Below are 20,565 nucleotides of genomic sequence, written 5' to 3'. Positions count from 1 at the left end.
GCTGCTTTGCATCAAACCTAGAGTTCACCTCTCCTGGCTGCCTGCAATAACTTCTTAGTAGGGTTGTGTGTGGTGTGTATGCTTAAGAAAACAACATTAGGCTGTGCTATCTGATCTTAGCATGCTGTACTGTTGTGGTGAATTTCTTAATGCACCAGGGTGTCCATCAGGCCCCAGATACAACCACAAAGCCAAGCCAGTGACGCAAATCAGCAGCTGATATAAACAAGTTGACACAAACCAGAAACTAAGCTAGCAGTAAACCTCCGGAGATGCTTCTTTCTTCCCTTCTCTTATTTTTTTTTTTCCCTGCTGTTTTTTCTGAGGGCTTTTTTTAGTGAAGCGAAACATTTCTCAGCAACTGAAATATTTTTGCATTTGTCCCCAGCCTCACTACTAACCTAAATTTGGCCCTGTAATGTGAAAGTTTATGAGAAAGAATGTGATGCAGCCTGTTAGTAATTAGGTTATAGACAGGCTGTGTGTCCTAGACTGTTTGGTGATTTTTTAAATCACCCCAATGACATCTTTTCTAATTTGTATGCCACTTAGTAATTCATAAGAGTACTCACAGAAGAGACCATAGTGATATATTTAAGTCCTATAAATATTTCTTCATCTCCTTACTATAAGTTATTAAGAGTATAAAATCCCATTCTTTATAGTTAGAAATATCTCTCTCTGTTTCTTTCTTTCCAAACTATATCCTCTTTTAAGGGTATATTTAGCACTTTATTTTACTATTTACTTCTCACTCCTAAGCACAAGCATCATCTCATCTGGATTTACACCAGGCATGCTTTGCCACTGTATTTACTGCAGCTATGTGTTAATAGGATTATGTGTCAATTCAACTTTGAGTAGCAGGAGTGCTTTTATTCCTTGATGTACCTTGTCCCGCTTTCCTTCTCCATCCAGGCAAGTAGGGTCTTCCAGCCCAGGTACAGGTTTGTCTGTGTAAGTGCATCTGCAGCCAGGCTCTGCAGCTGCAGTGTTGCAAACCCCTCACCTGGCAGACACAGCCAAGCTGGCAGGAGCACAGGGGAACGTCAGAACCATCCACTTCCTCTCTTTTCCCAGAGTAATTACTGTTTATTCTGCTGTGTGTTTTTATGAAGTCATGCAGCCATCTGATTCTGTATCAATAAATCATTATTAGATGTGATTATAACTCTAGTTTCCACCATTTTGTAATTTATGCTAAGCAAATTCCCTCCTGGAAAGCTGTGGTTTTATTCTACACATGTTTTTCTGAACATGCAACACTCTGGACTTATTTTAATAATCTTCAAGTTTTGGTTTCTCTTAAAGAGTATGGGACAAACAAAACAGAAGATGCAACCTGATCTGAAAGGCTGACACTATCTAAAGTCATGGCAGCATGATATGTATCAGAATTTTCCAATTTATTTGTGACTGACACTCTTGCTTTAAATGACATCAGTTTAATTGATTAGCTTTTGTTTGCAAACTAGAATAATTGTATTTACAAGGCTTAAAGACTGTACATATATTAAATAAAATATATGTTTGTTATATTTGTTACAAATATATTTGTTACAAAAAAATTCTTTTCACAAATGAAAATGATGTGTGTTAATATAAGTTCTAGTGGAAAATAATGCTTGTCTCCTGCTAGGGAAATGCATATATGACCTTGCTAATGTGTCTCATCATGCTACAGATCTGCTCCTATTATAGGGATAATAAAAAGGATGTAAAAGGTCTGGTTCTCAGAGCTTCTGTATCATGTATCCAGGCCTGCTGGAAAATACAGGAAAAGTTGTCCGTCAGGCCTCCTGGAAATGAATGCCTTCTTTTTCAAAGTCCAGATAATACTGTAACAGGAAATTGCTTCCATGTGTGGCACACACATGTTAGGAAAAGCAGGACATTTTTTGTATCTATTAATAGAGAGATGTCATCTACTGGATATTGCAATTTACTGAAGAGTTCCCAAGGTTAGTTAGGAAATGTTGGCTGTTGTTGCAATCATGACCTTTTGCAAAATTGCTTTTAATGCTTTCCCATAAAATTTAGGCTTCTGAGAGAAAGTGAGTTGATACACAAAAGGTAAGGAAACAGCAGTTCATATGTCTTTTTTCTTATGACTTGTATCCATTAAATAAATTACAGATAATAGTGCCTGCAGTTTTTTCTCTTCTGTTGTTATTGTCCCTTGATCACAGTGTAACACAGAAGATGATGATAAATAGGTATCTTTAGAGGCAAAAGTGAAGTCTGACTTTTTTTCTTTCCCATCCAACTTTTATGGGTTTATTATCAATTTAAAAAAGATTCCCAACAACAACAAAAAACAAGACAAGAAACTAAAACTTGAAGCCACTGTCATTAGCTCTGATCAGCTTTGGGAAAGGGTTGCAGGGGCTAAAATTCAGGTCTACAGATTATGTATTTAAATTCCAAAATCTGCTCTTTTCTATTTAAGCACCTATTTTGCCTACTGCTCAGTTCATTGTGGTATTTGTAATACACAGTATAGTACCATCTATTTATTGAATAAAATAATAACATTATCCTCATTGTGTTGCTTTTAGATCTGGATTTTATATTTTATCTGTTCTAAGAAGTGCTCTTGCCATTTTGGGGGAACTGCTTCTTGTGAATCAAGAATGTTTTCATGTGTGTGGACTCAGCTGGATGCTGTCAGGCTCCTTTGCCAGACAGAGAGAGTGCAGGATCATCGATTTTCAGTCCCTCAGAGGCTGATGGGAGGACATTGAAACTGTGGCTGGGTATAAGCATCGTCAGAGCTGGAGTCTGCAGAGGCGGACTAAGAGGAGTGGCCAAATCATGTCATTAAATAAAGGACTGAGAGGGAGTGTCACCTTGAGCTGCAGTTGTAGTTCAGCTCTGTGACCATGCCATTCGCTGGGGCAATAACTGCAGCAGAGCAGTTATTCTAGACAAGGTTCTCCCTGAGCAGCCCCAGCACAATCTGCATTAATGGGTGCTGGCAGCCCTGCAATGTGGGTGATCAGCCCCATTCTGCATGGTCCTCATCTCCACCTCTCGCAGCTAAAGGAGAGGTGGTGTCGCGCTGGACAGGATGGTGACAGGATGGGGTATGGAGCTGGGGGCAGCTACCCTGCCTCCTCTATGTTCAGTTCTGGCTACAGTGATGAAAAAGCTTGGCTTGTCCTGACTTACAACAATGAGGTAGCCACATCCTTCATGAAGTCAGTGTTCTCCAGAAGCTCTGCTGGGGACAGTGGTTTGGATGTGGAAATCCCCCGGAAAGGAAGACAAAGAAACTACGGTCTAATACAGAGTCTTAAAAACTGAACTGGCAAGCTCCAGTGAATGGGTGGAGGGGCAGCTAAAAACTTTCATCTGGCCATCTTTTGACAGTTGTCCTCAGCACAGCATGTTTGGTCATTAAGGACAGCACGCCACCAAATGCAGTCCTCGAGTCAGCAGAGGGACAGCAGGATGCCAGCTACTCCCTGTGTGAGCTGGTCGAGCCAGGAGGCCACCTGCAAGCAGCTGTGTGAGTAGGTGGGTGGGCTGCAGAGGGTGCTGTGCTCAGGACCATAGTTGCAGAAACCTGTCCACCCTGTGTTGACTTGTCCATGGAAGCTCTCAGGCAGGAAGCTTTGGAAAGGCAGAAAAGCAGTGATAATATTTTTATTGTAATAGGGACTCTATGGAGTCAGTCAGGAAAGAGGAAAGTATTCTGCATGGAAGTCAGATCCCATGATACGGAGGAGAAACTCTTGGCAATATTAAGGATGGGTTTGGACTGGATTTGGACAAGAGTCCTATGATCTCACCTGAAAGAATGCCCAATATCAATCTAAAAACCATCTAGAAAAAGGAAGCACATGCACATAATGGCCCAGCCTCCCATGTTCTTGCAGGATGAATCCTAGCAGTGGAGTCCCCAGAGGCTGACAGAGGACATGTATCCTGTCAGCCCTTGCCTGGAAGTCTGGCCTGGGGGACATGCAGAAAATCTAAGTACAGGAAATATTCTAGAGCAGGCAGGGGGAAGCCAGACTGCAGCTCCACAGCCTGCAGGGATCAGGGGAATATTGACAGCATTCTGGCCTAATGTGACTGTGTCTAATACAGTCTGAACAGTCTGCAGCTGAAAGGACCTTATCAGCACTGCCTGACAGGATTTGTTACAGGCTGGGATATGTGCTAACACCGCCGTCTTGCACCAGGGACATTATTCAGATGACAAATGATGCTGTTAAAATGACAATCTGTAACAGTGCTATAAAGAGGTCTTTAGAGTTGTATTTTTGTGCAGGACTTGTATAAAGTGACAGAAAAAAGTTACATTGTAAAATTCTGCATGTTTCTGGAATGGAAACAATGTCAAATGTGAACATGAACAGGAGAAAAATGAAGGAAATGGACCAATAGGAGAGTACAGAATAGAGAAAGGTGCTGCCTAGAAGCTTAGAGAAAGTGGATAATTTCCAAAGTCTAATTTGGAAGTAATCATCCAGATTCTATGTTTTTCTAAATCTGGTCAAAAATATCTGAACCAGTGGACCTTTAAAACCCTGAGGCAGAAGTGTTTAGAAGCTTTTTTGTAATCTAGGCTAACTTGAAGTCATTAGTATTTCTGGGGAATACAAATTGTCATAGAACATGTTGTACTAATATGTCTTGTTCCAAAAACCAAGCTAAAAACTGAAAGCAGTGAAATTAAAATCATTAAATAATAATTGATTGAAAATTAGCATGTAAATTCATTAGATTTAAGACATTTTAGATAAAAGTAGTAAGTGAGATAGTTACATATTTGTGGATCTTCTCTCAGAATATAAACCCCAGGGTATACTAATGGCATTTTAAGGTAGTATATTTAAAATAAATTTAAAAATAGTAACAGATTTTAAATTTACTATGTAGAATGGATTTACACAAGGCAGAATAGTCTGGAATTAATAAGGATTCACAATAGTATAAACTAAGAATACAAAAAACTTTCTAAATGAGATTTAGAAAGTTAAGATAATCAAGTTTTGCATTTTTCTATAATCTTTTATTCTGAATCTGCAGCGTATCAGCTGAGTGCTACTGCAAATAGAATAGTAGTCACAACTCCTACTCTGACCACCTCTTCTGATTTGGTAAGTAGGTTCCTATGTTCTGTGCTCTTACTCCAAAACCTCTTTTGGAGTGAAAACCTTAGTATCAAAGAATTTGAACATCTGTCACGATTACAAAGCTCTTAAGAATTTTAGGAGCTTCCTTAAAAATGTATTGATGTGGTAGTGCTCTCCATCTTGAGTAGTTCTTTCAGTGGGATGAGGATAGAAGTTTTGCCTCTACTTTCTGCTTCACTGAAGCTCTCTACAGACTGTGTTAGCTTCTTTTGTCACTGACTAAGCCCAGCTTAGTATTTTTCTCAAAGATACATAATTCTCTTAAGACCTAGTCTAGCTGCTTTTGTGAGAGTTTTCACCTTCATGTTTTAAAGTCATAGAAAATGGTTTTATCAAGCTATCCATACCAAATCCAGTCTCTAGTATGGGTGCCATCAAGAAGCCACGGGAAGATGCAGCTCTGTAGGAGAATAGCAAAGTTATCTATAGGATTACATAGTTAGGAAAACTGTAGGGTTGTTTTGTTGGTTAGGTTTTTGGTAGTTTTTTTTGTTTGTTTGTTTTTAATGCCAGTGTATCATTGTATTCAAACAAAAAAAAATTAAATTATGGGTAAGAGTAATCAGCTTACCGGAGCCACTCTGGAGTTTTAAAAGAGCTCAGGTATTAAAACAGTGAACTAAGAACTGTGTGTAACATGCCACTTGTATCAGTTACCCTATCTGAAGAGGTTCAGGAGGAAAATATGACAGCACACTTTAGAAATTCTCAGTGCTCTGGCAGCTTACAGACTCTATCTTCATTACCAGCATTACCAGCATTACCAGCCAAATCTTTATAAATCATAATGAACAGAACTAATACCCAACACCAAAACACTTTTGTAGAGGGAAGTCACTCCTGCTCATGTATTGAGCTTCTTAGAAGGAATCAATACCAGATGAATGGTGGTGGGCTAATGAGTCAAGCATACTTGTATTAAAAATAAGTGTTCACAAAGTCCATCACAATGGTTTGTAAAAAGGCAAAATTTCTGCAAAAATAGATCCTTTCAAGCATAATAGTCAAAATACGAGTAAGTTTTTATGGTGTTGAGAGATTTCCATTGGAGACTCACAAGAGTATGTGCTGGAAAACTGTCCAGCTATTCATAAGGAGACCCAAAAAAATGGAGGAACAAGGATATGAAGAAATTTTCCAACAATCAAATATCATTCAGGATGGCCAGAACTAAGGCTAGTTGCCAGAGGACTTTGTGATCCTTAGCAGTGGGTAAAAATATTATTCTTGAGTCTTAATATCTGTAATGTATGAGGGTGGGGGGAAACCTCAATTATGTTTGCAAAGCAATCAATTGTAAGTGAGCAGACTTCGAAGGAAAGACATCTTGGACTCCTTGGTCAGTCCTCTGAAAACATCAGCTCACATATTAGTAGCCAAGCCAAGAAAAGAATGAGGATAGCAGCAGAGAACAAAATAAACAGAGTCATTACACACAAAATAAATCCAGGATATTCTCACATCTTGAACATTACTTGCAGTCACAATTACTGCGTTTCAGAAAGTGGGTATTAGGATATAAAGTACAAAAGTAAGGGGTATGAAGCATGGAAAGGAGCATGGAACACAAGGGGTTAATAGGTTAGGAGAGATCCCCTGTAGTATGGAAAAAGACCAGAGGTGAGTTGAGAGGAAAAAGCATAATAAAATCACAGAGAAGGCGCGTAAGGAATCATTATGCACTTTGTAACACAGGAACTCTGAAAGCAAAACAAAGGAAGCACTCTTTCACACAATGCATAGTTAAGTTGTTGGATTCATCGCCACAAGATTCTGAGGCCAAAAATATGATTGTTTTCAAAATGAAATTTAAGATTTATATTGCCAGTAAACATAATGACCCAAATACGCCTTCTGTCTCAGAAGGCCCCTTACTAGATTGCCAAAATCCTTTCTAGAGAAAGGATCACTCTGTTTGTCTTTTTTATACTCTAAGCAACTGCTGTTGGCTGTTGCCAGCATTACTTTTGGCACCAGCGTAGCCACTCAGCTCATGAATTTTCTTGTTGTTAATTGAAGTTGAATACCTTTTGAGTTTTGAAACTTTTAATCAAGGATTTGAAAACTGGAGTTCACAGAGGCCAGGGTTTTGTATACTTATTGGTAAAATTTAAAGGATTCTGCTTATCAGAAAAGGTATGAAAAGGCACCTCTGAAAAATCTAGTCCCTTGAAGCTATTGCAAAGTAAAGACATGAACAAACCCCTGTTTTAAAATACTTATTTTTATTTATTTGTTAAAGTATATTTTCAATATCTGTATATAGACCTGGAAATAATTCCTTTCAATGTTAATAGTTAAGGCTTTTTGTAGCCATGTCAGATAAATAGTATTGTTTCACTACGTGTTTATGAATGTCTTCAAATGATAAAGCTCCTGAATTCTGCTAGGATTTTTTGCATCCCACAATTTCAAGAAGTTTTCAGGCTCAGCTGGGTTTGTGCAATAATCCCCATTTGAGCTGGGGATCTGCAGAGAACAGGAACTCTCATGAGACTGCTGGTATTTCCTGTTTCTCATCAGAGCAGAAATACAGTAGCAGAGGAAGAGCTCTTCTCTTAGCACTGTATTTGAGCTTCTGCTTGAATCTAGGAAGTGCCATAGTGCATAAAACTGAAAGAAAACAAACAAGCAAATTTAGTGTAACCTTTTCAAACCCCAGAAAACATTCCTATTTGGCTTTTGTTTGGACAGCAGTGGTTCACCCCTCCCTACTCTTTTGTTCAGAACTAAGAACTAATGTGCCTGAAGTTTATGTTTCTGAAGTTAAATATGTGCTTTTTGTACATATGTTGGCTATAAAGCTCTGACAAGTATTTTATGTTGTAAAGAGGTATTGTACAATGGCACTCAACAAATGAAAGATAATGTAAAACTATTTTGTATGACTAAAAATATTTGTCTATAGATATCACCTAATAAGTTATGCATTAAATTAAAAAAGGGTGTAATTGATTTTCATGATAGCTGTCTAGCCATGTTTTTATAAAATGTGCAGTTATGGATATAAATTGATATATATGTAGATTTTAAACCCAGAAGGTCAAACATCAATTTCAGGCAGTTGGAGAGTAGACAAGTTTGAACAGAAGGTTTCTGTTGACATAAAGGATTACAGTATCACAGAATGACTAAATTACATTTGAGTTCTTCTAGAGCTCAAATGAATTTATCATTGCAATGATTTTTAAAATTCACATTAAAATAATTGTAAAATTCAGGGGCTTTTTACAGTTGTTTATTTTAATGGTATGTTTGTGAATCTAGATTATATATTTATAATAAAATGCAATAAAAGATAACTTTTTCTAGAAAAAATAATGCTAAGGAGTAGGTTGTTTTGTCTTTTTATATTTCAAATGCATTCCAGCTGCATCAGGCTTCAGTTGTTATTTTCACCTTGCCGACCATGTGATTTTGCTGTGGTGAATATCTGCGTAAATGAGGTTTTTCTTGTGGGTTTCCTGCAGATACTGGGGAGCTACAGATTGTGCAAAGGTAGCAAGACAGTTTATTATTCCGGATGTTAAGAGATGTAGAAGGTTTCTGAAATTTAAAAAAAAAATATTCTTCTTTGGGTATATTAGAGGAAAACCTACTATGAGAGCCCAAAATACAGCACCTAATTATCCTATCTGTGGTGTGTTGCTATGCTTTAAAGCCATTTCCTGTGAATAAATCAGTAACAGAAGCAAATTTGTACTGCTACTGCTGAGACATTTTAGAAACTTTACTCAAGATCTTTTCTTTAAAAAAACATAAATCATATATACATCATCAGATTCTTAATTTTCTTTTTCACTAGTTTTACAATATTGGAAAAAAATTTTATCTTACAGTTAATAATGGAAAGACTTTTAAATTTGGGTGAAACATATTGTTCTAAATCAAAATTCAGATAGCAAAATTTTGCTATACTGTGCAGGTTTTTTTGCCTAGATGATAAAACTTCTTTGGCTTGAGGAAGGTAATTCAAGTCAGTAATTACAGGAAATGACAAGGGAATCTAGAGAAGATGAAGGTTCTTCACCATCTCAAGATGGGTCCTCCCATGCTTTTATCTGCTTCTCAGGTGAATTCAGAATTTGCACCAGCCAAAGTTAGATCTATCTATCTAACTTATCATTTTCCAGTTTATCTAACTTTATCATTTTCCAGTCCATTTCTCTTGGTGAATTCAGAGCACTGAATTGGCATCATGTCTCCCTCTTCAGTGTTTCTGGCAATGGAGTGCACCAAAACAAAATTTTAAACCTGCATCAGTTTAAGAAAGTGACTGCCTAAAATCAAGAGGCAGGTGCCTGAAACTAGCAAAGTGGTTAGAATGCTAGAAAAAGAACTGCTGAGAGTAGACAGCTTTTTGAATGTCTCCTTTTTCTGGAGCTTTCAGAAAGATCTCCTGCTCCTCTGCAGGTCCCCTCTCTGAGCAGAATGCAACTTTGCTACCACATTTGTAGAGAACCCAGTGCTCCAGGATAATTTAATGAATGCTTTGAGAATACCAGCCAGACTGGTCACCTCACATATTTTTGCAGAAATAGATGTCTTCTGGATCCTGAAATTGATCTAGGCATCAAATTATCCAGTTCATTGTGACTCTTAAAACTCTCATTATCCTTAGAAGAATACAGATGATTCTAAGAAAGTATGAAGAGTGGAGTGTGCATGGGTTTGGGAACCATATTTAAATACACAATCACGATCTAAATCCTAAGTGTACACTAGGGACCTAAGTTTGTTGCGCCTGACCCACAAAACCATTTTTACTTGCCGCTTTGCTTTCTTTTTTCTTCAGTCTGTTCTGCTATATGTCTGTTTCTTCCATTTATGATAGATTACTGCAAGGACTTAAAAATCCTCAGATCTGCACGCTTGTGCACTCATGTTAAGTCATTGTGTGCTCCAGCAGAACTTCTTTACACTGGATTGTATGGATTTTATTTCATCAACTCAAATTTATTAGATAGAATACATACAATAATGCTGTAGCTTAAACTGCTTTATCATCATATCATGAGTGTACTGCTGGACAGTACTTTTACTCTTAGTGATTTTAAGATGGCTTCATTTGTTGCAATACTACAGGTGTGAGACCTTTAGAGGGGGAATTCCTGGTCCCAGCAGGTTGAAGCCATATGAAATCATAACCAGATATCTAATCAAACTACTCTTTAAAATTCTCTTTAAATTTTCTCATGTGACTCCAGGTTCTCAAAACCAGATAATACTTTGCTGCTTATCTGGCAATCCTTTGTAGGCTTTTAGGTCTAAACTCAGCAGTGCTGCCTTTGGTATCTTCTTTAAAGGGCACAATATAACCTCGTTTAGCAAAGTGTCTCAATTGTGGCACAGAAGGAAGATGCAACAGGTAGGCCGTATGCATGGACTATCTGTATTAATCACTATATGATTCATGAATTCTTTTTACTAAACTCTGAGATTGCTATTCCTTTACCTAAAGTTTGTTAATAAAAATGATACTTGCAAATATCAGCCTTCACAGAAAACTTTCTTTGCCCTCAATTAAGCATGATTTTTATTCTTATTCTTATTAAATTTCTTCTTCTCAAGACATTGCTACATGAAATTTTCAGCAGGATTAAAGATTTCATACGTGGCAACTCTCCAATACTGCAAAGGACTTTTAACAGTCATAAATTACAAAAATTTTTATCACCCTCCCCACTTCTCTGCACCCCCAAACAACTACAATTCCACCCCCCTCCCCAGTACTTTAAAAGCATCTCTAAGGGTTATATAGATATAAGTTTTGGAAGAGACTTTTAGCTAGGGCAGAGTATGGCAGAAGGTTAGGCTGTTTGTTTTTCCATGTCAGCAGAACCCTGCTTTACTCAATAGAGCCCAGAAAAGGATTTGCTTTCTAAATGGAAGTACAGCTCCCTGTGCTCTGTGTTCCCACTAGTCCCATGGTGAGCATTTGTAAATCAGTGTGTTCCTGAAGTGGAAGAGAAATGAGATTCCTTTGTGGAAAAGTATGCCATAACCTATGGGAAAATGAAAACTTCCTGGTTTGTTTTATTCTCTCTGATCATGTTTTCTGTTCCAGGCTAGAACTATGAGTGCAAATAGGTGGAAAAAAACCCCCAAAAAACAGACAAAACAAAAGACTCCAGGAGTAAAATACTGGATTGTTGAAGGCAGAAGGAAGAAGACCTGAGCTGAGCAGAGATGGTGCTCCAAGTGCAGGTATGCTCATATATGTGTTTATGTAGAGAGGGGATGAGGGAAAAAGACCAAAGCAGAGAGGGAAACAAGAACACTAAGAAGGTAAAAAGCACAAGATAAGTGATATTTTTAGTATTCTCAGAAGGTTTTTCTTCCAGATCATCAGTTTGCAGCATAAGCAAAATCTTGGTAATATCAGAAAGCTGTACCCACACCCAGCTCATCCACCTCTGGAGACTGGGATTGAATAGGAGGATTTCCTGGAATGAAATGTGGAGAAATGTTGACCAAAACATTAATAAATGAGTGCCATGTAGTTATCAAACATACGTCAGTTTTCAAAGCCATCACGCACCCTGTAAGCTAATTCAAATGGTTAGTGTACATTTTCATTCTTTTCATGGTAAGAGAAGAGACAGTAATACAATAAAAGGAAGATGTGCCAGAGTAAGGTCTAGAGTTCAAGCAAAATACTTGAGTGTAGTCTGTTAGCCTCAGCTTGTCCGAAGTAGTCCTAAAGATAGTCTGCTCTCAATGTGATGAAAAAAAAACAAGAAAGAAACAGGGGGGGACGTCTAGCATGGACCAGAGATATGGAAGAACTGGTTTTTGTTCCTGTCTCTCCTCTTATCTTTTGGTGGACAATAATGATGGAGGAGTAAAAACATTTTCCCAGCAGCACAGATGTATGGCCTAGCAACACAAGGGTAAATACATAGTATAACTTTCTATCTACTAAATAATAATATGCTGCATAATAATATTTCCTTCTGTACACACATTTATAATATTTTCTTTAAGGGGATAATGCAATGAATTCTGTTTTCTACATTGTAATATTCCTCTTTAGATATTTATTAAAAAAATTTTAAACTTCTAACTTTCCAGGAAAGAGTTACTTCATTATTACAGAGTTACTAGCTGTTGCTGCACATCTTGGCCTGTTTCCACAAAAATAGGAAAATAACTTTACCAGATGCTGAGGAGTCTTTTGCACAGTGGGAGCAAGTCTATCTGAAATAGTGGAACAACATGAAGAATGATGCCATCAAAAAGTGTTTCCTTAGGAAAATACTGAGACTCTTCCTTAGGGTTCAAAATGTAAATGCACATTTTTCCACTTCAGTTCTATGAAAGGAATGCTCTGTTTAAACAAGGTGATTGTATGATTTAAAGGTACAGCACCAAGTAGTCAAATATGAACTAAATTATTTTTGCTAGTGCTGATTATGAGTGGAAGGTTACATCTTCCTTCTCTACTTTATTCCCTTTACATCCTCAGTTTTTCAGAGAAAAATTATCTTCCTGTAGCTACTGTCTGGAAGAGGTCAAATGACAACAATCATACCACTATTGCTACTGAAAGATTTTCAAAATATATGTGAAGGAATATTGCATTCAGAGGATTAAATCTTCAGCTGACAATCAGTGGGATTTTATAACCTTGTTTAAATCAATAAATAATAATAGTGGATAACAATGGATAATAATAGTTACAATAAAATTTGGCACATTTTGTGTTCCTAGTTTATTCTGGCTGTGTAATTTCTGATAATAAATTTAAATTAAAAGGGGTGCATTGGGCCTTTAAAGTATTGTCTCTGCAAAAGAGATTTTTGTTTTTAATCTCCTCCTGACATTATTTTGAAACAGCTTTTGTTCCCACATTTTCTTGCTCTCATACCAAAACTCAGTCTGGATTTTAATGCTTATGTCAAAAAATCTTTGATATTAGTCTGCAAGATGATGTTTAAATTATCAAAAACTGATCCACGGAATATCACAGAATTTTGTGATGGTCTGAATGGAACCATATAAATGAATGTCAAAATTGTATTTTGTAAGATTGAAGGACTACTAACGGAAGTAGTAATAATGAGCAAAGCACTGTAGGTTTCCTACAGTGGGATAACTAGGCAAAAAGAGGAACAGAAAGACAGTCATGCTGGATTTACATTGCATGAGTTCGTGACTTCTCTAGGTTACCTGAAGTACTTTCTGAACATCTTTTCCAAAGCTGTCAGTCTCTAGGCAGAGTGACATTACTATTCCGAGACTGTCCTAAGCACATGTGTGAGTGGTATGCCAGTATGTCAAGCCTGGCTTCTTGAGATAATTGGAGTCAGCTTGGAAAAAAAACTGTCAGTGGAAAAGGAAGTTATTCTAAAACACATATTAAGTGCCACTACTATTTAATACACACATAATTAGAAATACTATAAATAGACACGTTAGTCTTCTGGTTGCTTCAGCTGTAGCAGAAACATTTACAGTGAATGATTGTGTAAGTCCCTTCTTGCCCAGCCATATGATGAAGGTTGGACATGACCTATTCATTAGCATGCTGACATTTGTATCACGAGGTTAGAGTAATGTGAGATAGATGATAACTTACGTAATGATCTCCTGAAAACCTTTTTAGAAAGGTTGGCTTATTTATTATGGAGAATCCAAGGCTGGGCCCACTGGGGAATTTGAGCAGGGATCCTGAATATGTTCCCCAATCCTCTTGCAGAAAAGAACCTCAGGAAGAGTGTTGGAAGATGAGAGCAGGATATCTTTGGAAGATTAATTACTGAATGTGGAAAAAGAGTCTTGAAGGGTATCAGTTCTTCCCTCCTCTGAAAAGTATTTCCCATGACCACCAAGATTAATCAATCATAAGCTATAGTCCCTCTGTGTTCTGTCAACTGAAATCTTGGAGCTTTTATTGTAGACTGCATTATTAGAAAATAGATTACTTTGATAGTTTGACAGATTCCTAGCAAAAATAGAATAAAAAGTATAATCAACAAAATTTTGGAGATAGCATGAAACAAAACCCCCTTTCTGCTTCACTGCAAAAGTTTTGAGAGATTTTTCTTTTTCTATCTTGTATTAACCCATTTTCCTTTCAATTTTGTAATCCATGGTCTATACTGTGCATAACAGAATGTATTTCTAATTACTTTAGAGGTCTCAGTGTAGTCATATACAGAGCCATGTTTCTTGAAAACTAATTGTTAAATCAAGTTGTTAACAATGTAGTCATTAAAACACACTACATTATTTCCTTTCTTCTAATGATCAATAATTAAATATAGCACAGTTACAACATCAAACATCTGAATAATAAACTGAGATCTAAATTGGTAAACTAAATTATACAAAAACATGGAAACATCTGTCTTCTATTGTATAAAGCATACTTGCTTTGAAAAAAAGAGATCTTAAATCCTAAAGTTGTAGTTTGGGATACAGTTTATTATTTTTTACACAGTATAGATCAGTTAATAAAAACAATATGCATATTTTTCTAAATCAGAATATTTTTTGCTTTCAATTAAATATGATTTTTTAAATAAATTTAAATCTGAAAATACTGTCCTGTAATTATACTTAGGGCTTATTTACTTTTGAATTACAGGATTTCCTGCAAGGAAAAAACAGTATTCTTAAGAAACATTTTTGATTTTGAGTAACAAGTCCAAACTTTTCCAGCACCTATAGGTCTCACCTAGAAAATGGTACAAAATTATTCTAGGGATGTATTAGTAAGGAAAGAAGGTAAAGAAAATTAAGAATGAACATGTACCAGGTCCATTTTCCCCGCTTCTCATTCCCTAACTGATAAAAAAAGTTGGAACTTGAACTGTTCCCACAGGTTTTAAATTCTTTAAAATCCTACTGTTCTTGTCCTAGAAAATTATTTTTTCTTGAGCTTTTCTGAAAATTTCACAAACTTCTGAGTGTTGAATAGTCATATTGATGTCTTAAGGCAAGATGAAACTCAACTTTACAGTAGGATTTATCTTATTCTCTTTATAATAGGATTTAAACTCTAATGAGCATGGAATAGAAATCAGTGTAGAGCAAAGTAATCTCTCTGCAACAATAAGTCACACAAATTCTAGGACAAGGACTAGTCCTTGATCTTACAGCTCAAAACCATGAGTTTTTAACCAGACAGGTTAATATTATACCTTGGTAAAATGTTGGTTTCAAAAGGACTCTTATGTATCCTGAAGGCTGAAGACAATCACATGAAAAAATCCACCAGTTGTGTGCCACTAAAGTAATTTCCAAAAAAAAAAAAAAAAAAACAAAAACCCCAAAAAAACCCCAACACTTTAAAATAACAGAATGGGAATTTGAACTTAAAGGTGGAGGAGTCCTGAAGAGAAAAGTTCTGTTTAACTGTTACATATTTGCTTTACACATAATGAGCAAGTAATTGTTCAAGAAATGAAGCTTTGTGGAAAGTTTGAAAGGTTAATAACTGAGTTTCAGCATTTCAAAAGAAGTCAAAGAAAGAGAAAAGAACAGAATCTTAATCTCTGAAACAATAAACCTTTGTGTTACCCAGGAAGTCTCAGTGCCTTCTTGCTAATTGCTTTAAATCTATACCCATGCTAATGTAGAACCAAGCTGAACATAATCTCTTTTCTCAAAGTACTTGAACTTATACATTATAAAATAACTTTTTATGTGTAAAGAATTAAGAAGCAGAGGGGATTTTAGATGTGGGGTTTCTCCTAAGCACTCATCAGGGTAACATTTAAGCAGCAAACTAGTATTTTAATGAGTAGTCTCTCTGGAAATGTGTAAATAAGCTTGGCCTTGCTTTTTTAGCCTGTAATTTTCTTTAAATAGTTTTACAAATAAATGTTTTGATTGTATTTAGTAAGCTCAGATTTTTGTAATTAATAGTATTTGTCCATTTGTCAGAACTTAGCATGTTAATTTGTTAAGACAGACTGAGTTTTAACCCAGAATTTAATTTTTAGGATCTCTAACAAAAGAGAACACATCTGTGATACATCATCCTATATAGAGACAATTGTCCTTTGTACATCAGGAATGAAAAAGAAAGTGCCTTTTTATTTAAATATTTATGTTAGCTGGAGTTCATAGTGATATGTCTTAACACTACTAGAGTGTGAAGGAAGGAAGATCCAATATGCATTAACTATAGGAGCCATATCTCACTCTTCCTTGTATTATATCAACGTCCATAATTATGATAAAGGTCAGTGTCACATGAGCACATGTCAGTTGGCACTCAGAGATGAAATGGACTTTATTACCTACACCCACAATGTGGTTTGCACCTAAGTCATCTTGGACTTTCTCTGCTTTTCAAGTAACCCAGTAATCAATAATTTAATTCATAGCTTTATTGTTGTTTTTTTAGTCTCTTCATAGGGAAGAAATTGCCATCCATTGTTTTAGGCATAGGACTTTCCCCATCTTGCCATGATCCTCCCTTTTACTAGACCAAGCTTTATATTTCATCTGAAGATGAAGCAGAAATTTTATTGATGTGTGATGTATGATGAGTGATGGTTGGCTTGCAGAAAATGGATTTTTTTTATTAATGGCAGATGCATACAAGAACAGAATATGACTTAATCCCCTCCACAGTATAAAACAGTTTACCATAACTTAAGGATAAGTATGCTCAACAATTTTGCTTTCAGTTTGAAGGCAAATTTTTCTCACCCCTGTTAGCATTAACTTCTAGCATTTTTGATACACCTGTATTTCAAATACTTCTGCACAAAAAAATTTAAACTTTTAAGTTTAGCTTCTCTCAACTTCAGAGAACATCTTTTCCCCTAGTAGAACTTAGTAATTATGATAAATGGATGTACTTACATGTACTCTCATTTAACAGAAGGGCTTTCTAAATTCACTTCTTCACATGAGCAATTTACTTATCACTGTCATCTTCAGGTTTATTTAACTGAAGTTTAATCTTTTCAACTGTAGGAATAGCTGCAAAACTTATTTCTGAACTTGTAGTGTGGGATTCAGAGATTCTTTTGCTAATAAAGAGCATTTTGCTTTGCAAATTAAGGGCAAATAATCTTGGGGACATAGGCCTCAAATAGATCATTCTAAAGATGAATGTGACTTTGACTTTTGTTAGCAGTTGAATTTCATCCACACTGAATATTAAGAACAGCAGTAAGACAATTTAATTCTGAGGGCTTGTCAGCTTTAGGAGTGTATCTCTTCAGCACAGTGCAGCATAGTACAGAGATACTTCTACTTTCTCACAAATGCCCAGATTCTGGAACACAGTTTACCACTACCAGATTGTTTCAGGACCTTAGCTCTGCCTGACTCTAGGCTATGTGGATGATTTAGATCAGGTTTACACTGGCACTGAAAGGTCTCTATCACATGGTAGAGATATTCCTTTAATCCTTTTGCAATTGCTGTGTCAAACCTTATGTAACACACAGATTCTACTGTCATGTCCCTTTTAACCTGGAAGGCATCTGACATGTCTCTAGGGGTTGCCTGGGATGTTGGCCAAAACTCCTTTGCACTGAACAATTGCATTTAAACACTGAACTGCAATGCTGTGGTTGCTGGCTGATAGGATAGCAAATACTACTTCAATTAATAGCTTAAATTTAAAAATTTGTGTCAAGAGTGCCTGGTCTTACATGAGAAACTTTAAACATTAACAGTGATTATCAGTCCTCATCATGAGATACCTGATGCACTACACAAATAGTTTTTAGGTTGCACAATATTTCCTTTTAAAATATGGATTCCATTTATATTCCATGTTGTTGTCACTTCTACACTTTATGCTATTGATATTTTTTATACTTTTGATAGGGAAATACACACCATCTGAAGGAAGCACTGAAAGTCAGCAAAATAATTAATCTGGTAGTATCAGTAAATCTTCCTTTGTTTTATATCACAGTGTATTGACCACCAAATGCCCTCCCTGCTGGAGGAAAAATTGCTGAGTATTGTGATATCATCCTTGTGAGGCAGCAGGAAAAAAAGAATGGTTAATAGAAACATGCATGTGGCCAGTGGATCGTTACAAACCCCAACAGGTGCTGGGCTGTTACCAGTGGAATAATCTGGCCAGCAGCTGAGGTCCTCCTATTTTAAGGTCGCTCAGTGCTACGAGCTTTTCAGCCAAGTCCTCTTGGTATGGTGCTTCTCAGGGAAGTTGATTGAAAAGTTTTATAGGCTAACAAGGGCCTGAAGGGGATTATCATTTACAGGTGACTAGGGGCAATATGCTAGATCAGACCACATCTCAGTGTCTCAATTAGCTAGAGATTTTTTCAACAACTGTTTGCATTTTTGATGTGTGAATGCTTTCCTTCTTATATTCTAGAAAGAAGAAAACATATATTTTTATGATACATAATTATGCTGATGTGAAAATTTCTCGTTTGGAATTTGCTTTTTCCTTTATGCTAGGATCTGCTTGTTTTTCTTAGAACTGGAAAGAAAATATAGAAACCTATATTTGTGAAGATCTTGCCTCTCTGTGTCAACTTGCTCTTCTGATCGGCAGATAAGGTGAAGTTGTGGAAATACTTTACATAATAATTAAAGTAATTTTTAATATTATATATGATTGCGGAAGAAATAAAAATATCAGTAGGTTCTTCGCATACAATAATTGATTTTCACAGTCATCCAGAGGTAAGGGCCCAAATCAGTCAATACTGTTTTAATGTATGCTTTATTTCTGTATCTATTTTTCCAAAAAACCGATAGCTACTAGACTAGCCTGGATAATTTTTTAGGGTGCTTTTTGAGATATTTATTTGATAGTTCAGTTTGTAGCCAAAAAAGAGACAACACATAACATCATTCATTGAAAGAGTGGCTAAAATATTTTCCTCTTTGGCCTAAGAATTGATAATTCTTTCAACTTAAATGATATATCCTTAGGGCATATTATGTTCAGAATAATTTTTTCTTGTAAATCTCTGGCATATGCTTTGACACACAGTCTAGAAAACTCTGTAGGGATTGATAATAAATGTCATTCTCTTTCAAGTACTGTATCAGAGTCTCTGCAGGAGCACTGTCAGTATTGTATTAAATTGCTGCCACTATTGACACATCCTTTCTTCCATGGGCAACTGACACAGAGGTACCAATTCTACGTCACACCTCTGAAAAATAATCCCAGAATAATATACACTTTTGAAGATGTGTATATACTTTTGAAGAAGATACTCACTGTTAGTTATGTCAAAACTACTACAGCTGCTGCTGTATTTGAGCTTTCTTCTGGGATAATGCAGGAGACCTTTGATTACTTTTTGGACTTGATGATCTTGGAGGTCTTTTCCATGTCTTTTAATGATTATAATGCTGTCTTTGTAAGGTGCTATATTTCTAGCTTTATACTGAAGAATAAATTATGAGAGCAAGCAAAATAAGAATAAAAATATGCAAATATGTGACTTGTTTTTAAAAAGGTACACATTTTTTGTAATATAATGCTAGGTTTTTGCATCATGTTCTTTTCAGCATCTCCCTTAGCCTTTCTCACTTTTCTAACCAACTCATTAATCTTACTGGGCATTTCAAATTTAAGCAGTTCAGTATGAGAGGGTGCAGTAAAAACTGTCCAACCACTCTACTGCAAATTACTAGGAGTGCTGCGTTCCTTTAATATATTGAGGCAGTAATTTTTGTTAAAACCTTTTATAAAGTTGTATTTAATGAGTGAATTACTTGTTTGAGATGGCTTTGTGGCTCTAGTATCACTCATTCCTACCACTTTCCTTTCATAAGCACTGACTTCATAAATGCTACATCTGTCAGGTGAGAAAGAGTCTGAAGGAAAAAATAGTTGTTTATCTCCTTTAGCTTGCTGTCTTGCATAACATAATCTTTTGTTTATCTATATTATATCCATATCTTAGTTGTAAGGACCACAAAGCCCTTGTAAAAGAAAGGCGAATCCATGTTTTATCACTGTCATGGGATACTTAATCCATATTTTCTCCACCTTTAGAGGCCCATCCCCTCCTTTTCAAATTGCAGAGAGCTTTCTGACTCTTTACGTTTTTAACTCATCGTTCTAAAGCAGCTGTTTCAATCAAAACACAGTTCTCAAGCTTGTGTTTGTATTTTGAGGGGCTCATAGGGAATACTTGACCTTGAAGGGTGTGTGAAGGAGTGAATGGCCAGGATTTCTAAATATCTTCTAAATAACTTCTCTATAGCACAGTCTTCAAAATGGAAAATTTCCATGTCTTAGGAGTCCCCTAGCCTTTCATGATTCCCTACAGTTTGCAACCCCATTAATATGACAGGTTTTAAACTGTAAGTCTCCCTGTATTTAGTAGTCATTAAGCCTACTTCCTTGCATGCTTGCTGCTGATATACCCTTTTCCCCTTTTTCTTAGGGTATTTTGCATCTCATGATTGTTTCCATTGAGCATTTATTATCTTGAAGCCAAAGCAG

General features: G+C 36.3%; 1 long non-coding RNA gene across 7 annotated transcripts in view; it reads left to right on the top strand.

Moving 5' to 3' along the window:
* Positions 1-20,565, top strand: part of LOC115494366 (uncharacterized) — an 83,746-nt gene that overhangs the window by 18,813 nt on the left and 44,368 nt on the right. For 2 of the 7 annotated variants that reach the window (XR_012055098.1, XR_012055097.1), the window contains exon 1: positions 1-18,656. This exon is cut by the window's left edge and continues 18,813 nt beyond it. This is a non-coding gene — a long non-coding RNA (uncharacterized lncRNA). The other 5 variants (XR_012055096.1, XR_012055095.1, XR_012055100.1 and 2 more) reach the window with 5 other exon arrangements.

The sequence above is a fragment of the Taeniopygia guttata genome, chromosome 3, assembly GCF_048771995.1.
Source record: "Taeniopygia guttata chromosome 3, bTaeGut7.mat, whole genome shotgun sequence".
NCBI lineage: Eukaryota > Metazoa > Chordata > Aves > Passeriformes > Estrildidae > Taeniopygia > Taeniopygia guttata.
Note: the sequence above shows the minus strand (reverse complement) of the source record. Positions and strands in the feature narration are given on the sequence as shown.